The 16,382-nt window shown below is 40.9% G+C and overlaps 1 non-coding gene and 1 pseudogene across 1 annotated transcript; one reads left to right on the top strand and one right to left on the bottom strand.

Annotated features, from left to right (window-relative positions):
* The window catches only part of LOC134485543 (polyubiquitin-like), a 192,056-nt pseudogene that overhangs the window by 19,534 nt on the left and 156,140 nt on the right, over positions 1–16,382 (bottom strand).
* LOC120101153 (5.8S ribosomal RNA) lies at positions 15,647–15,800 on the top strand. The gene has a single exon (XR_005501550.1). It is a non-coding gene; the product is annotated as a 5.8S ribosomal RNA (ribosomal RNA).

Raw genomic sequence — 16,382 nt, 5'->3', positions numbered from 1 at the left:
TACATGGTATGCACTCATTGATAAGTGGCTATTAGCCCAAATGCTTGAATTACCCTAGATCCCTAGAACAAACGAAACTCAAGACGGATGATCAAAATGTGAATGCTTCACTCCTTCTTTAAATGAGGAAAAAGAATACCCTTGGCTGGGAAGGGAGAGGCAAAGATTAAAACAGAGACTGAAGGAACACCCATTCAGAGCCTGCCCCACAGGTGGCCCATACATATACAGCCACCCAATTGGACAAGATGGATGAAGCAAAGAAGTGCAGACCGACAGGAGCCGGATGTAGATCGCTCCTGAGAGACACAGCCAGAATACAGCAAATACAGAGGCGAATGCCAGCAGCAAACCACTGAGCTGAGAATAGGTCCCCCGTTGAAGGAATCAGAGAAAGAACTGGAAGAGCTTGAAGGGGCTCGAGACCCCAAAAGTACAACAATGTCAAGCAACCAGAGCTTCCAGGGACTAAGCCACTACCTAAAGACTATATATGGACTGACCCTGGACTCTGACCCCATAGGTAGCAATGAATATCCTAGTAAGAGCACCAGTGGAATGGGAAGCCCTGGGTCCTGCTAAGACTGAACCCCCAGTGAACTAGACTATGGGGGGAGGGCGGCAATGGGGGGAGGGTTGGGAGGGGAACACCCATAAGGAAGGGGAGGGGGGAGGGGGATTTGCCCGGAAACTGGGAAAGGGAATAACACTTGAAATGTATATAAGAAATACTCAAGTTAATAAAAAAAAAAAAAACAAACAAACAAACAAAAAAAAAAGTTCCACAAAATGAAATATTCCTTTCCTTTAAAAAAGTGGTCATAATACCTTGATACTATATTCTTGTTTTAACTTTATGACATTCATTTTTGTATCTTAAGGTCTTTGACCCATTTGGAGCCTGTAAAAGTATTTGCTAGATATAGAAGGACTAGATTGTCTTTTACTAAATTTACAGCCAAACCTGTGCCTAAAACTGCTTTTCCAATGCCTTTCTTCTACTTTTTTCCAATATCACATTCTCTGAGTCATTATTAGACATTGCACAAAAATTAAATGTACTAAGAGTCATTTTAGAAGTTAGTATCTTTGACTTCTACACATTAGCTCTATAAAAAATAGGTCTAATATTGACTTGCATTGTTAGATGAAGCATCTTTCGTGTTTTTTGGAAACTGATTTCTTGTTCCTTATATTAAGAATTTAGGTCAATGTAACCAGAGCATTTGATCCATCTGTGACTTCCTTTGTGTGCTGTTTCCTGAATCATCTCTTTGATGATTCTGTTTAGAGCTATTTAATCTCTGCACATGTTTGGGGCCTTTTACAAACCCCTCCTGGATTCCGAGGATGCAGATGTTTTCTACCCTGTTAGCAACTTTACTTTTCATTCTACAGGAGCAACAATTTAAATTCTATTAGTCACAGACTGAGTCTCAGTGATTACTCTTTCAAAATTTTGTGTCCTGGTCTCTGATTTCTCCAACTATTCCTCCACATCCTTTCTCCATGTGCTTGTCTAGTTTGCCCTCCAGAGAGGACCGTGTATCCTTGCATTTCCACGAATCTCACAAAAAGTAGCTTACTCTGCGTGTGGAGAGACCCATGCACTCTGCTGCACTGTGGAGCAGGTCAGCTAGCCCAGTGAAGAGGAACACTCTGGTGTTGCCTCTCAGGCCATGACAGTGGGGGTGCATGGCCCGTACTCAGTAGTCAAGGATGAACTTTGCATAATTTCCAAGTGAGATTCTTATTTTAAAAGTCTTTAAAATATAAAGGTTATGTAACTTCCTTTTAAAGCTTAATTCATGGTTGTAACTTTGGAATATAATATATCATGGCTGTTGTCTTTGTTTAGTGGTATTTTCTGTTGGTTTGTTATTGATGACCCTTAAATTCTTGCAGATTAAATAGTGTACTGTTGTGAAAACACTGGATAATCTGCTCAGTTTTTCTTGAGTTTGTAAGAATGTGACACATCCTTACATTTCACCAGAAGCCATAGCTATGGGTGCTAGGATCTGAAAATATCTGTATGGGCTGAGTATTAGGTAAAGATGTTGATGGTTATTGGTCAGATAAGGAAAAGTTATTGGTGGGGTTGGCATGGTGCTGCTTGTATTTAAATGCTCCCTACCCACTGGCTCCCAAGATCTGGAAGCCCTGAGGAGCAGATCCTCAAGTACCCCAAGTGATGCTTCGTAAACTTTGCTTCTTAGATTAACTCATGAAAAATGGATAGAGTCTGTGATTAGGCAATAGAAGAAGAAAGGTGGGACTTGAGGATGGAGTGGAGGGTCTCAAGAGAGAGGAGACCAAGGGAGGAGGAAGCCACCATGTGAGGAGATGGACCCTGAGCATATGGCCTGGAAAAACAGCAAGTAACAAGGGACATTATGGCATGGAAATAGGTTAGTATAGCTGTAAACCTGCCCAATTAGGCTTATGACTTGTAAATAAAGTACCTGGATTGTGTGTCTTTTATTTGGACTAGTTAGAGTGTTTAATTCCTTTTGTAATTGGTGCCCTTAACCCTGAGATTAAGTCTCATGCTCTACTGAAATGAAGTTAGATATTGTACTGTTTATTTCTGGTTGTGCAATAACTTTGCTGTTTTTCATAGAGCATTGAGGTATTTCAATATGTGTGAAAAAGAGGCAGTGAGTAGTTTTTTAATCTATGTGCTACTGCAGTGTACACAGAATAGCTTTGTTTGGAATTTGCTAAAGTGATAGATTTGGGTCTTGCTTTACTAACAGTGTTGTTTGTAGCAGAAAAAGTTCTATAACAGCACACATCATGCTTAACCTAATAGTATTATCCAGAGCAATGACCAATTTCTTTACTCATCCATTATTAATTGACTTCTTTATGGTTCAGGTGCTGGGCACATTTATACATCTGAGTGAGATTGCAAATTTGGTTTGCATATTACAAATGCTGGTAAGCTTCTATCGATACTGGAATTATGTTCTGTAAAGCAGCTACTACTGACAAAAATTGAGCTCAGGCTTTTTAGTTGAAGGTGCACTTGTTTCATGACAAGTAGAAAATAATGCTGTTAGACTGTTTTTACCTGTGCGTAAAAGAAAAACTTTAATGTTTAAGATAAAGTGTCATTATAGTATATAAAAATGTTTATATAATGTGCATATATTTGTGTGTGTGTGTGTGTGTGTGTGTGTCTGTGTGTGTGCACGCATGTATGTATGGATGTAGTGTATAGATGAGATCATCAAGCTACACTGACTTAGTTTCTGGATATGGGAAACAGGAAACCAAACTTTCTAAAAATGATTAGTACGTTTTTGTTTAATCAAATGGCTGGCAGAAACTTGAAATTTCTGTAACATATTTGTTGTAAGTGCTATAGAAAGTTCTTTTAGGATAGAAAAAATAACCATTCCAAGAAACTTCTTTTCTGTTTTTCCTGTTATAGTGAGCTGCATAGTTCTCCTAAGCAAGGAGGTGGACTTCATCCTCCTTACCACTTTCACCATTGCCTACCCCAGGGACTGTCTGACAAGGTAACAGAATGGATTACATTTATTAAAACATGATACCGTGAGTTTATTGTGGCGCGTTTTTGTCTGAACACTGCTGAAAAATAAAAAATCAATTTTAATAGTTTTTCTACTAAGTATAGAAATAATGGCCATTTATACAGGTGTTTGGAACCTAAATATTTGCACCTGAAAATAAAAGAAACCATATTTCCTAAATAAAATTTAAGGAAAATATATTTTAACATAATGATTAAATCTTATTTTAATGCAGACCTAATATCAGATTCATCAGTGAGTAAGAATCCCGATTCTACGCAAAGAAATTGAATTGATTCTGTTTTTTTCAAGAGATGAAATTGCTTCTTGTGGCTATTAAGGCAGGTATGGAGAAGCTAAGTGAGTTCTATTTCTTAATGGATAGTTGATTTTTTTTATATTTTTAGAAAGATTAAGCCTAGAAAGTCAGTTCTACAATTTCCACATATGAAATATGTATTACAAAGGAAATATTTTAGTCTGAGTCCTTCATCTATACTACCATGTAAAGAATTTTAAATAACATAATAGTCCCTAGTGATCCTCCAGTGAAAAACAAAATAATAATAATAATAATAATAATAATAATAATAATAATAATAGGCATTGTCATGTTTAGCTTCTGTGAGGTATAAAATGATAAGAAATTGAAAGCTACATTTTTCTTTTTCTTTTTCTTTTTCTTTTTTTATTTGAATGGCATTGGCGATGCCTTATTTGTCAGTCTTTACAAATAAGAAAAACTCGCCTCACAACTGTTCATAACTGCCCTTCTGGTCAGTCCGTCTGTTCACGGACACAGTTACATACATTCAAGAAAACACACAGAAAATTAAGCTGAAACTCGATTTCCTTCTAAATTAAAAGTAAATGATTTTCTACCATTGCTGATGACCAATGTTGGTATCTGTGTGGTGGGTAAAATGAAGCAGGCAGCCTTCCGATGGGTTCAGTGCTTAAAGCTATTGATGGGGGTGGATCCAGACACCTATGGGGATGCTGCCACAGGCAGCCAGCGACCAGAGATGTTACTCAACAGACAGTTTCTGAGGGAGCAAAGCTTAAGTTACTGGGGGGTTGGCACTCTCTATGATCAGCGAAAAACCTATGAACTCTTAACTCCTTGGGGTCAGTGAGAAAGACCAGGGAAGAGAGAAAATTCACAAACACACACACACACAGACACACACACACAGACACACACACCCAGACACCCAGACACACACACACACACACACACACACACACACACACACACACACACACACACACACACACAGAGTTGATGGTAGAAGGAACAGTGTTCCAGCTCATCATACACAAGCCTTAACAGATACACATAGTTGATGGATGCCCTAACCCTTGTGCTTTATTCTTTGTTCCATCACTTATATATCCCAGCCAAATCTTTCAAGCATCATTAAATTGCAATGTAATTGTTTTAGTTTTCTTCTAGACAAAGACAGGAGTAATTATTTCATTATTTATCCTTAAAAAGTATTCTTAAAAGACTCACAGATCTAACCACTTATATAAAAATCAGTCATATCTACTTTAAATCCTCAGAATGAGTATCTACTCAAGAGCAATTCTTAATAAATCTCATCAGGAAGCTGAGGGCAAAAATGTGTATAAGAAATCAATTGTTAATGCCAGATATGTTGGCCAGTGAGTGATTTGAGGCACCTTAGAATTTTCCCATAAATCTTAGATTATGAGGAACATGCTGGCAGTGAACAGAGCAGAACTCCATAACAGCACAACAGCATCAAATCCTCAGGACACATAGCTCTCAGGACACATAGTCCTTGGAGCTGTCACACTGAGTCACACCCACACGACTGTGGTAATCGGGGTGGGGGGTGGTACATACTAGATCCTATCTCCATTTTAAACTTGATATGTTTTATTTTATTTACATGAAAAATGCATGAAGCTTGGGATTTGCTTCTCAATAACTTAAGAGGTTTCTTATTTGTTTGTGGTTCTCTGTGGTGATGTGAATGTTAGGAAAATCCCAGAAGCCACTGAGTACTAACAGAGTATTATTTATTCTTCTGCTCTTAGCAAGAGGGCAAGAAACACCTGTAGCTGTTTCTTAAGCAGGAATATGTTCAGTGAATTTAGTGTTTTACAGTTTTCATGGCACACATTCCTTTGTCATATTAATTTCAAGTATTTTGTTGTTGTTTTGTTTTGTTTTAGTTTCTGGAGAACAGTATTGTCCCTTGCTTTCTGTGTTTGTCTTTTGTATATTAAAAAGGATACTGATTCCTGTGCTTTAACTCTGTGTTTTTCAAATTTATCCATATTTATCAGCCCTAGGAGTTTTTTCTTATGATTTAGTTTTTATGTATAGAATCTTAAAACCCGAAAATAAACATATATTGATTTCTTCCCTTCTCATTTGTATTTGCTTCATTACCTTTACTTGTTTAATTACTTGACCTAACACTGTAAGCAGTATATTGAGAAGTGAGAAGAGTGAACATCCTTGTCTTGGTCCTGATTCCAACACAAGTACTTTGAATTATTCTCCCTTTTGGATGACTTTTGCTGTATATTGCCTTTATCAAGTTGAGATAAATCCCTTGTATCCCTATTCTCTGCAAGACTTTCCTCACAAATGGAGGCTGTATTTTATCAAAGGTCTTTTATGTATGCCATAGGGTGGTACTTGTACTTATGTGGTAGATTATGTTAATTCTCATGTATTGACGCTTTCCTCCATCTCTGGGATGAAGTTGCCTTAAACCTGATGAGAAATCTGTGTTACTGCATTTGGTTTACACGTATTTTATTAATGCCTTGTGCACCTATGGTCATCAGAGATGTTGGTGTATGACTTTCTTTTCCGGTTGTTTAGATTCACCATCAGGATTAGACTCCCAGTAAATGTTTTCTACCTGTTTTTGGAATATCTTACCTTTTCAGCTTTGAGAATGTGGTGGCCGCCATTTTCATACTTTCCTTCCTCTACCTTTATATCGGCTAAAATAGGATTCTGGAAGTAATATTGATTTATTGTCAATACAGATTACTATACTGTACACACTCAAAAGGTATACTTCTTGGTTCTGAACCATGTATGATCTTGGTTCCATTACTATAGGCAGAAATATTTTCAGAAAAAAGTCTGCTTCCTAAATGTCATAGTTTAGGGCTCACCTGCTTTGTTTTGTAACATACCCTATTTTTGCTTTTTGTTTGTTTGTTTAGTTTTGTTTTTTGAAAAATTGCTTTTATTTGTTGTAGCACAAAACTGTTATTTAGCCTATTAATTTAAAATTAATATTTTGTACTTACATCCTTGATTTATATGAAAACAAGTCACTATACCATTTATTTCACTTCTTAGTGTGTTTTTGTTGAATTTCACCAGGTCCATTAATGAACATAAGAGGAAGGACCATGCAAAGGAGTATATCTCTTACATATTCACAGAAGATTATGCCAAGCAGGAATACTGCGTATAGGACCTAAATTTCATTGGAAGAACCTGACTGAGGAAGTGAAAAGGAAAGGATGGGAAATAGGAAAACATTTGAAAATAAGGCTGTTGACAGGCTGGAGAAGAAGGAGGAGATTGAAAATTTAAATTGTGCTACATGAACCTGTGTATTTTCATGGATACAAATATGTCTTTGCCTATTTAAAAACTACTAGTTATTATGAAGTAGGATTTATCCATGTCAGTTATGGTACAATATGCTTTAGGAATTTAATTCCTGGGGACTTAAATTGAAAGTTAGTGGTATGGTTATTTAAAAACTCATTAAAAACAATTTAAAGAGATAATTTCTCACTGTAATTGTGTACTTTTCTCCATTTCCATTGCTTATATAGATACGTATTACTTCTTACCATCTTTTAAATGATGTTTAGTTACTTATAATAGTTTTTCTTTATGTGAGCATAGTCACAAATACATATGATAGTCTAAAATAATACAAAGAATAGTATACTCTACCTTACTTATCTGTTTGTAAATACTCATTTGTGTGTGTGTATGTGTTTATGTATATATGTGTATATATATGTATATATATGTATATGTATGAGTATATATGTATACTAGATAAGATGCATGAAGTTATAAAATGCATCTTGAAAGGAACCGGATATAGATCTCTCCTGAGAGACACATCCAGAGCATGTCCAATAAGAAGTCAATGCTATCAGCAAACCACTGATCTGAGAACAACACCCTTGGAGGGAATTAGACGAAATATTGAAACAGTTGAAGGAGGATGCAACCCAATCAAAACAACAATGCCAACCAAACAGAGCTTCCAGGGCCTAAACCAGTTCCGAAAGACTATACATGGAATAATTCAGGACTCCAACCGCATATATAGCAGAGAATAGACTTGTTGGGGCACCAGGGGAAGGGGAAGCCCCTGGTCTTGCCAAGGTTTGACCACCAGTGCAGGGGAATATGGGGGGGGGTAAACTGGATGTATAGGGGGAATACCTCTATAGGGGAGGGGGATGGGAGGGAATGGGTGCTTATATACAGGAAATTGGGAAGGGGAATAATGTTTGAAATGTAAGTAAAGAAATATATCTAATAAAAATTTTAAAAATTAAAATTTAGGAACCAAGGAGATATCAATGCCAGTTCTAGCTATAATGTTTAGGTCCTGAGATGAAGAAGGGGAGTTAACAAAAGTGAAGACACTGACCACCTTTTGATTTTCAGGCAAGTGACCACAAATAACTTGAGCCTTCTATATTTATACAATGACAATTGTGCTTACCCAAGCAGTGATATCATTGCTTACATTATTAAAAGAAATCATAATATCCACATTTCAAAAGCTCTATCTTTACACAAATCCCCCAATAGTTCCCCTTCCTCCTCCTCCCATTCCTTGAATCAGTCACCAGCTAAACTTATTTTGCATTAAAAAGCACAATTTCAGCAAGACAAAAGAGATGTCTGGCCAGGCTTGTCCTGTAAACATGAAGACATACCAGTCTGGTAGCAAACATGGTTACATAGTTATGCATGGTGAGAGGCCTAATTAAACATTTGTTGGTAAATTATACCTATTTATCTCCTATCATAATTCCCTTTTAATTGCAGACAGACAAGTTCATTTTACAAAGCACATCTTCTGGACATCTTTCTACTATATAGATCTTTGTAAGATGTAATCATTCTAAGAGCCATTTTCAAGTCTCTATCAATCCCACATAATCTGTGCATTTTCCATGTCTCTACTGATCAGATATAGCTTCTTAAAAACAGTTTTGTAAGCAGGACCTACCTCTCTCTACAACTGACACAGACTTGCTCAGTGTGACTGGGTACTTCTCTACAGATATGATTATAAGTCTCAAATTCCCAGGATTTATGGTAACATCAGGAGGATTGATAGACACAAAAAGAGGTGGCGAACATTTTATCCCTTGAAAGAGTTTTCAGAAAAATGTAGAATCATCCACAGTGTAAGTCAGTGTGACTCCAGATGGCCTTGTCCATGACTGATGAAGTGATACAATTTTGATAATGACTATATGCAGTACAATGAAGAAATGGAGAGCTTGTAGGGCATGCAAACTTGGTACTAAATATAAAGGCCACCAAATTTACCTTATCAACTGAGAAGTGGTTTCCATGGAATTGCCACAGTAGAATACTGTCACTGAAGCACTCATATGCTATTCCTTGCAGCAGCTACATGGCCACTGCCAGAAAGAGGTAGCAACTCTGCTAAATTATTTCTGATACATGCATGAGGATCTGAGTGCAGTCTCCAGAGAACATGTAAAAAGTCATGGGACTGTGTTCCAAGCTAATCATCCTGGTGCCTGTGAAATGGAGAAGAAAGAAACCCTGTGGCTTGACAGAGCCCCAGTCTAGCTATATTGGTAATCCCATGGTCAGCTTGAGACCATGTCAGAAAATCAATACAGTAGAGAGTGACTGAGAATGATATCCATTGACCTTTGACCTCCTTATTCACACCTGTGGACATGCACCTGCAGACATATGTACCCCCACATAAACATGTACATACAAAGTACTGCGACCTTATAAGCAGACTCAAGCCTCTTTAGAAAGTTTCATGTCATTTTTAACCCTGCAACATCTCTCATACAGCACACTGTTCCTTATTGTTTGCACTTTATCTTTTTTTAGTTTTAGATATATTATGCCCATTGTCTATCATAATGAATTTCATCTTTAAAAATAACCTCAGAATCATTATATTCATTCAGCCTCCTTGTCTTTAGGCAACAGAAATCATTTTTTAACTTATTTTTACAGGAGACTGGAGAGATGACGGAGAAGGTAAGAACATGTACTACTTTTGAAGAAGACCCATGTTAGAGTCAAAGAACAAGATGACTCATAATCACTGGTAATTTCAGTTTCAGGGACCTAATACTCTTCCTTTTCTAGTCTCTGCAGGCAACCCTAGACATGCAAATATTCACACATAATTTAATAAAGACACAGCCCCCACATACACATGTTTACAATTTAATTTATTTTCTGGCCTTATTTTTTTTTTTACTAGGACAAAGAGGGTAAAATTATACAATCTACTTCAAATTTCTGAAGGGGAACATTTTGCCTTCTCGGTAGGAGACAAACCCCTCCAGATTTAGAGGCATCTAAATCCAAGTTGACACAAGTGTCCGTCATATACATTAATGTGCCTTTTGCATTGTCTTTTACTTTTCCATAATGGGTATTGCTTACAATTGTGTTGCTGCAGATTTGATTTTACCACAGGCTTCTTTGATGCTCTGAGCTGCTTTGATTTTAATTTCTGCTCCTCTCTCTATTAGCTTCTCACCCTACATTGTTATTCTATCTTATCATTCATTTTATAACATCCATGCTCCAAAAATTTGAAGAAGATAACAATGGCTGCTTAAAGTGTACTTCTTTTCCTTATAGTCACTCTATTGAAAAACATAGACTTTTGCCTTTAATTGTTGTTTTGTTTCTTTGACACAAGCTTTTTCCTTGAGTATAATAATATTGTTTTACTCTTTTAAATTTATCCTTTCCAAGTAAGACAATAGAAAACTTGTGGGGGTGCTTTGTAAATGAATATGAGGATGATCCCTCTTGTCTATATTTTGATGTCTTCTACATTTGAAAAATGAGTGCTGATTCAGCAACTAAATCCTACACAGGCAACCACTGTGGAGAGTCCAGTGGAAGTATTCCAGGACTCCTGATGGATGTCAGCTCCCCTTGGACTCATACACTTGACATTTTTAACTAATATATTACCCTAAACCCAGGTTTTGGGGTATTTTTTCTCATCCTCTACTTCATATCTCAGAAAGAATGAAGAATATCATATTGGAACAAGGTCACTTGATTCTATTTCACGATGTGACTAAGAAACCTGGAATCTCCTAGTAGTATTCATGGTTTGGTTATAAAGGAGAACATTTTGTTTTATTTCTCTAGTTACATATAGTACATTTCAGTGTAGATGCCTATTCCTCCACCATGCAAGGAAAGGTCCCTATAAATCTAAGTGATACAAATACAAGTGCTATTGTCTGGTCACCCTGGTTACACAATACAACTGTGGAAAAGTCTCTGGAATCTACATGCCCCATATTTAAGTTTTTTGATTCATCAATCTGAGTAGTACATGTTCATGAGTCTGAACTTATAGTATCCAGGAGTTGTTTAGCTTATCTCTGCAAGACCAAGTTGCTTTCATATGAACTATATATGTATTCTTCTTTTAATTCTCAATATTATGTTCTGTTGCTGTGTAATACTATGCAGAAATTCCATGTATGTAATTTTTTTCTTGCTTCAGAAAGGGGTGAAACGGAACACACATATGTATAGGGATACTTTCTCTAAGTCTGAGTATGTATCAGCTTTACAGAATTCTTACCATATCTCATGTCAACCTATTTCCTTACTTTAATTTATGCATATATTTTAAGTCCTATATTTATAGAATTCTAATTTTCTGATTCTTTTAGTTGAGTATTTGCTTGTTTCTGCATGTGATTGCACACATGTGGATGACGGAGTCCAATTTATGGCATTCATTTCCTCCTTCCATTGTGTATGTCCCAAGGACCAAACCAAGGTTAACTGCCCTGGCAACAAATATCTTTACCTACTGAGCTATTTCACTCTTCCTAGTATGTTCATAATTTATTGTTGCATGCCGAATTGCTACTCCATGCCAAAAAAGGAATGTTTTCATGCTGGTGTGTGCTACAATCTAAAACATTTCTTTAGATTAAGACATTGTCCTCTTTAATACCCTATTATGATACATATAATATCTGTGGGCATGCAGAAACACATATACACACATAATTTCACTGACATACACTGTCGGTGCCCAATGCCAGCACCGACACGGTACCGATAATCGGGTGAAAACCTGCGGGATTAAAGAAACACACACACACACACAGGTTATTATTAGCCATTCTTTTGTAAAATTTTTAATGATATCACTACAATACATAAGCTTAGAGATATACACCCACAAACTCTCACCTACAAACTATATAAGAAGGTTTTTTATCAACATGATATAAAACTAGAGATAACTTGGAAGAAGAAATCTTGACTGAGAAAAAACTCTTCATAAGATTGTCCAATGAAAAAGACTGTGGGCACTTTCTTGATCAATAATTTTGTTGGAGGGCCCAGCTCACTGCCTGGGCTTATTGTTCTAGCTTTTATAAAAACACAGACTGAGCAAGCCATAAATATAGACCAATAAACAATCTTCTTCCCATGTCTCTCTAACATTTCCTGCCTGCTTAATCACTGGGATATCTTCCCACCCTACCTGATGCAACTAGGATTTGTTTTAGTGATTTTGTGTTTTGGACTGATGGCTGCTAATGGGATCATAAAATAAGACTCAAGTTGAATCTTTCAACCTTCTAGAAAATGTGTACAATAATTTTATTCTAATACCCTCATCTTTGAGACAGAGGACATCATATATGACAGGTCAGAAAGTTTCTGCCATAAATATAGGCATCCTGAAAGGTTAATTCTTTACAACCAATAGGTCCAGGTAAGAACTAGGTAGATAAATATTAGCAAAATGATTGTACATTGTAAGGTTAGTTTCTATAAGGAAGTAGCCATGTTTGAAAGTGTCATATAATTGAGGGCTTGATAAAGTAGTAATTCAAAGAAAAAAGTGACAGAATGTATCACAGATAAAATATGCCCAATTCACATGAGAACAGCTTAGGAATCAGAGAATACACAAGAGTAGAGAAAGAGAGAAAAAATAGACAAAAGAAAGACAGAGAGAAGTAGAGCAAGAAAGAGAAGTTGTGCTGTGTGGCATGTGTTGACAGAAGCTTTCTGGACATGATTTTACAGATTCAGGTTCTGAGAGAACAAACTAGTCACTGGGAAAAACAGAAAAAGCTGGAGAATTAGAAGGATCCAGAAGATTGTAACACATTGTCCAAGTTAATGTGAGTCCAAGCAGAACAACTCATGAAGATGCCAAGAGAAACCATATTGAATCAGTCAGCTTGGAAGGTTGGATTACATGGAGGCTAGAAGGTCCTAGTATTAGGTCTATAAATAGTTGAACAGAGGGAAAAAAACTCTGGCCTCAGCCTAAAGGACGTATTTGCATAGGTTGGCTAAGACTCTTATCTCATCACTTTATCTAAGAAAAGAAAAGTGACATTCACTTAGAAAGAATACAGACAGAGACGGAGACAGACAGACACACACACACACACACACATACACAGAGACACACAAACACACAAACATACAAACATAGAGCGGTGTGGGGAGAGAGGGAAGAAGAGAGGGAGGGAAGAAGGGAGAATGCTTGCAGTCAACCATTGAGCTGAGAACAAGGTTCCAAAAAGTGGAGTTAGAGAAAGAACTGAAGTAGTTGAAGGGGTTTGCCACCCCATAAGAAGAACAATATCAACCAACCAAATCCCTGCCCTCGATCTTCCATGGACTAAACAACCATCCAAAGAATACACAAGGATGAGCCTATGGCTCCATCTGCATATGAAGCAGAGGATATCCTTTTCAGGCACCAATGGGAGCAAATACCCAAGGCTTGATGCCCCAGTGTAGGGAACTGTCAGAATGGGCAGGTTGGAAGGAGTGAGTGGGTGAGTGAGGAACTGCCCTCAGAACAGGAGGCATGAGGGGACATAATAGCCGGTTTCTAGAGGGCAAATCAGGAAAATCATATTTAAAATGTGAATTAAAAAATCCCCTCCCCCAATGAAAGGAAAAGAAAGAGAAATGGAGAAAGAAAAAGAAAAACAAATGGGGGTACATAACTAAACCGATGCCAACTGGTGATGCGGCGGTGTTATTCCCAAGATAGTCAAGCAGCTTCTGGGAAACCAAAGTCTTTGGGTTCCGGGGGGAGTATGGTTGCAAAGCTGAAACTTAACGGAATTGACTGAAGGGCATGACCAGGAGTGGAGCCTGCAGCTTAATTTCACTCAACACAGGAATCCTAACCAGGCCTGGACACAGACAGGATTGACAGATTGATAGCTCTTTCTCGATTCTGTGGGTGGTGGTGCATGGCCATTCTTAGATGGTGGAGCGATATGTCTGGTTAATTCCGATAACGAACTAGACTCTGGCATGCTAACTAGTTACGCGACCCCCTGAGAGGTCGGCGTCCCCCAACTTCTTAGAGGGACAAGTGGCATTCAGCCACCGGAGGTTGATGCCCTTAGATGTCCGGGGCTGCATTAGCGCCACACTGACTGGCTCAGTGTGTGCCTACCCTACAAAGGCAGGCGCGGGTAACCCATTGAACCTCATTCGTGATGGACATCGGGGATTGCAATTATTCTCCATGAACGAGGAATTCCCAGTAAGTGCCGGTCATAAGCCCTGCCCTTTGTACACACCACCCTTCCCTACTAGAGATTGAATGGTTTATTGAGGCCTGATCAGCCCATGGCCCTGTCGGAGGGCTGAGAAGAAGGTCGAACTTGACTATCTAGAGGAAGTAAAAATCATAACAAGGTTTCTGTAGGTGAACCAGTGGAAGGATCATTAATGGAGAAGGCCGAGGGGGTGTCTGGTCCTTTCTCGGGCCTGTGTAAGTCCCTCCTCTCACCAGGAGACGCATCCCCCGGTCCCGGTCGCATTCGTGGCACGTGCCGTGGCCGCCGGCCAAGTGAGCATTTTGGGAAAGCCGGGGGTCGTTAAGGAGAGGTGCGGGGAGGGTGTCAGGTGTGGTCCGTCGAGGGACCTCCTCAATTCTCTCTCTCTCCCTTGCTCTTCTGCCTATGTCCTTGCCTCCGTGCACCCGCCTCTGACTCCACCACTGCTGCCTCCGCCGCCGGCACCTCCCTTACCTGCTGGCCAGCCAAGGCCCTCGGCATACCGAGGTCATTCTGCCTCTTTCTGAACCGGCTCGTGATCTCATCTCGTGTGCAGGGGGGGGGGTGTGGGGGGCGCAGTACACGGTGGCCGGGACCCGCTCCCTCTCCTCACGGCACCTGCCGCACCTCTGCCACAGCTCTCCCGCTCTGAAGGTGCCGGGGTGTCTCTGTCGCATGCAGGGGGTGCCTGTGCCACGGGTGGGCTCTCGCAGCCCGCCCCGCCTTCTGGGCCTCGCGTGTCCACCCCGCTCCTGTCCGGGTACCTAGCTGTCCTGTTCCGGCGCGAGAGTTTAAAGACCCCGGGGGAGGGGGTCGCCCTACTGCCCATCGGTCGTCCGCAGGAGGGATTCCCGTTTCCTCCCTCCACCTGGTGCTCCCTGAGACTCAGCGGGCCCCCTCCAGCCGCCGGCCCTTCCAGAGGCGGCGGTCGGGGGGCCGTGTCGCGGTCCCCCTCTGGGCGCCGGTGGGGTCCGGGCCCGAGAGCCCGACTTGCCCGCCCATTGGCTGGCCGCTGCCGGGTGCTGGGTTCACGGCGTCCCTTGTCCCGTGTGTCCCTCCTTTCCGTTCCCGACCCTGTCTTTTTTTCTTTTCACATGTATTCTTTAGTTTCCCACTGGCGGGTCTGAGGTGGAGCTGCCTCGCCTTGGCCCCTCTCTTCCGGTTTAGCAGGGGGTGCGGGGGAGCTGATGCTGTGGTTAGCACCCATACGAGTCCGCTCACACCCCAAATACCGATACAACTCCTAGCGGTGGATCACTTTGGCCCGTGCGTCGATGAAGAACGCAGCTAGCTGCGAGAATTAATGTGAATTGCAGGACACGTTGATCATGGACACTATGAACGCACTTGAGGCCCCGGGTTCCTCCTGGGGCTACCCCTGTCTGAGAGGCCTTTGAGGATCAATCGCTGCCACGCCCCCTGTAGTTTCGTTGCCTTTGTGGGGGGCGTCGCGCGGCTGGGACTCTGCTCGCAGGGCCTCTCCCCTCGGCCCTCCGTCTCCTGAAGTTCAGACTGGGCGGCGTCCGGCGGTCGTCCACGCCCGGTGGGTCTGCGTGGGCCTAGATCTCCCTGTCCACCGGCGCCGCGGGCTGGCCACCCTTCTCGTGGCTCAGTCCTGCTCGTTCCGGCGCTCTCGCTCCCGTTCTCGCCTGCTCTCCCCACCGTGGGGACACATCAGCGGGGGCTGGTCGGGTGCCTGCCTGGGCGAGAGAGGGGCCATGGTGCCCGGGTCGGTCATCCCGCCTCCTGTCTGGTGGGAGGCGGGCCCCACCCACTGGGTCCGTGCATTCGCCGCTGCCACGCACCCACCATTGCGCGCAGAGAGAGCAACCTGCGAGAGTCGGATTGGGGATGGGGGATAACGCACCCGCCGGGGCTGGTCTCAGGTACCTCTCCTCCCCCCCCTCCCTCTTGTGGGGCCCGTCCGCTCGGGCACCAGCTGGCGTGACGCTGCTGGCGTCCGTGCGCTGACGG

Source organism: Rattus norvegicus, chromosome 2, assembly GCF_036323735.1.
Source record: "Rattus norvegicus strain BN/NHsdMcwi chromosome 2, GRCr8, whole genome shotgun sequence".
Lineage (NCBI taxonomy): Eukaryota > Metazoa > Chordata > Mammalia > Rodentia > Muridae > Rattus > Rattus norvegicus.
Note: the sequence above shows the minus strand (reverse complement) of the source record. Positions and strands in the feature narration are given on the sequence as shown.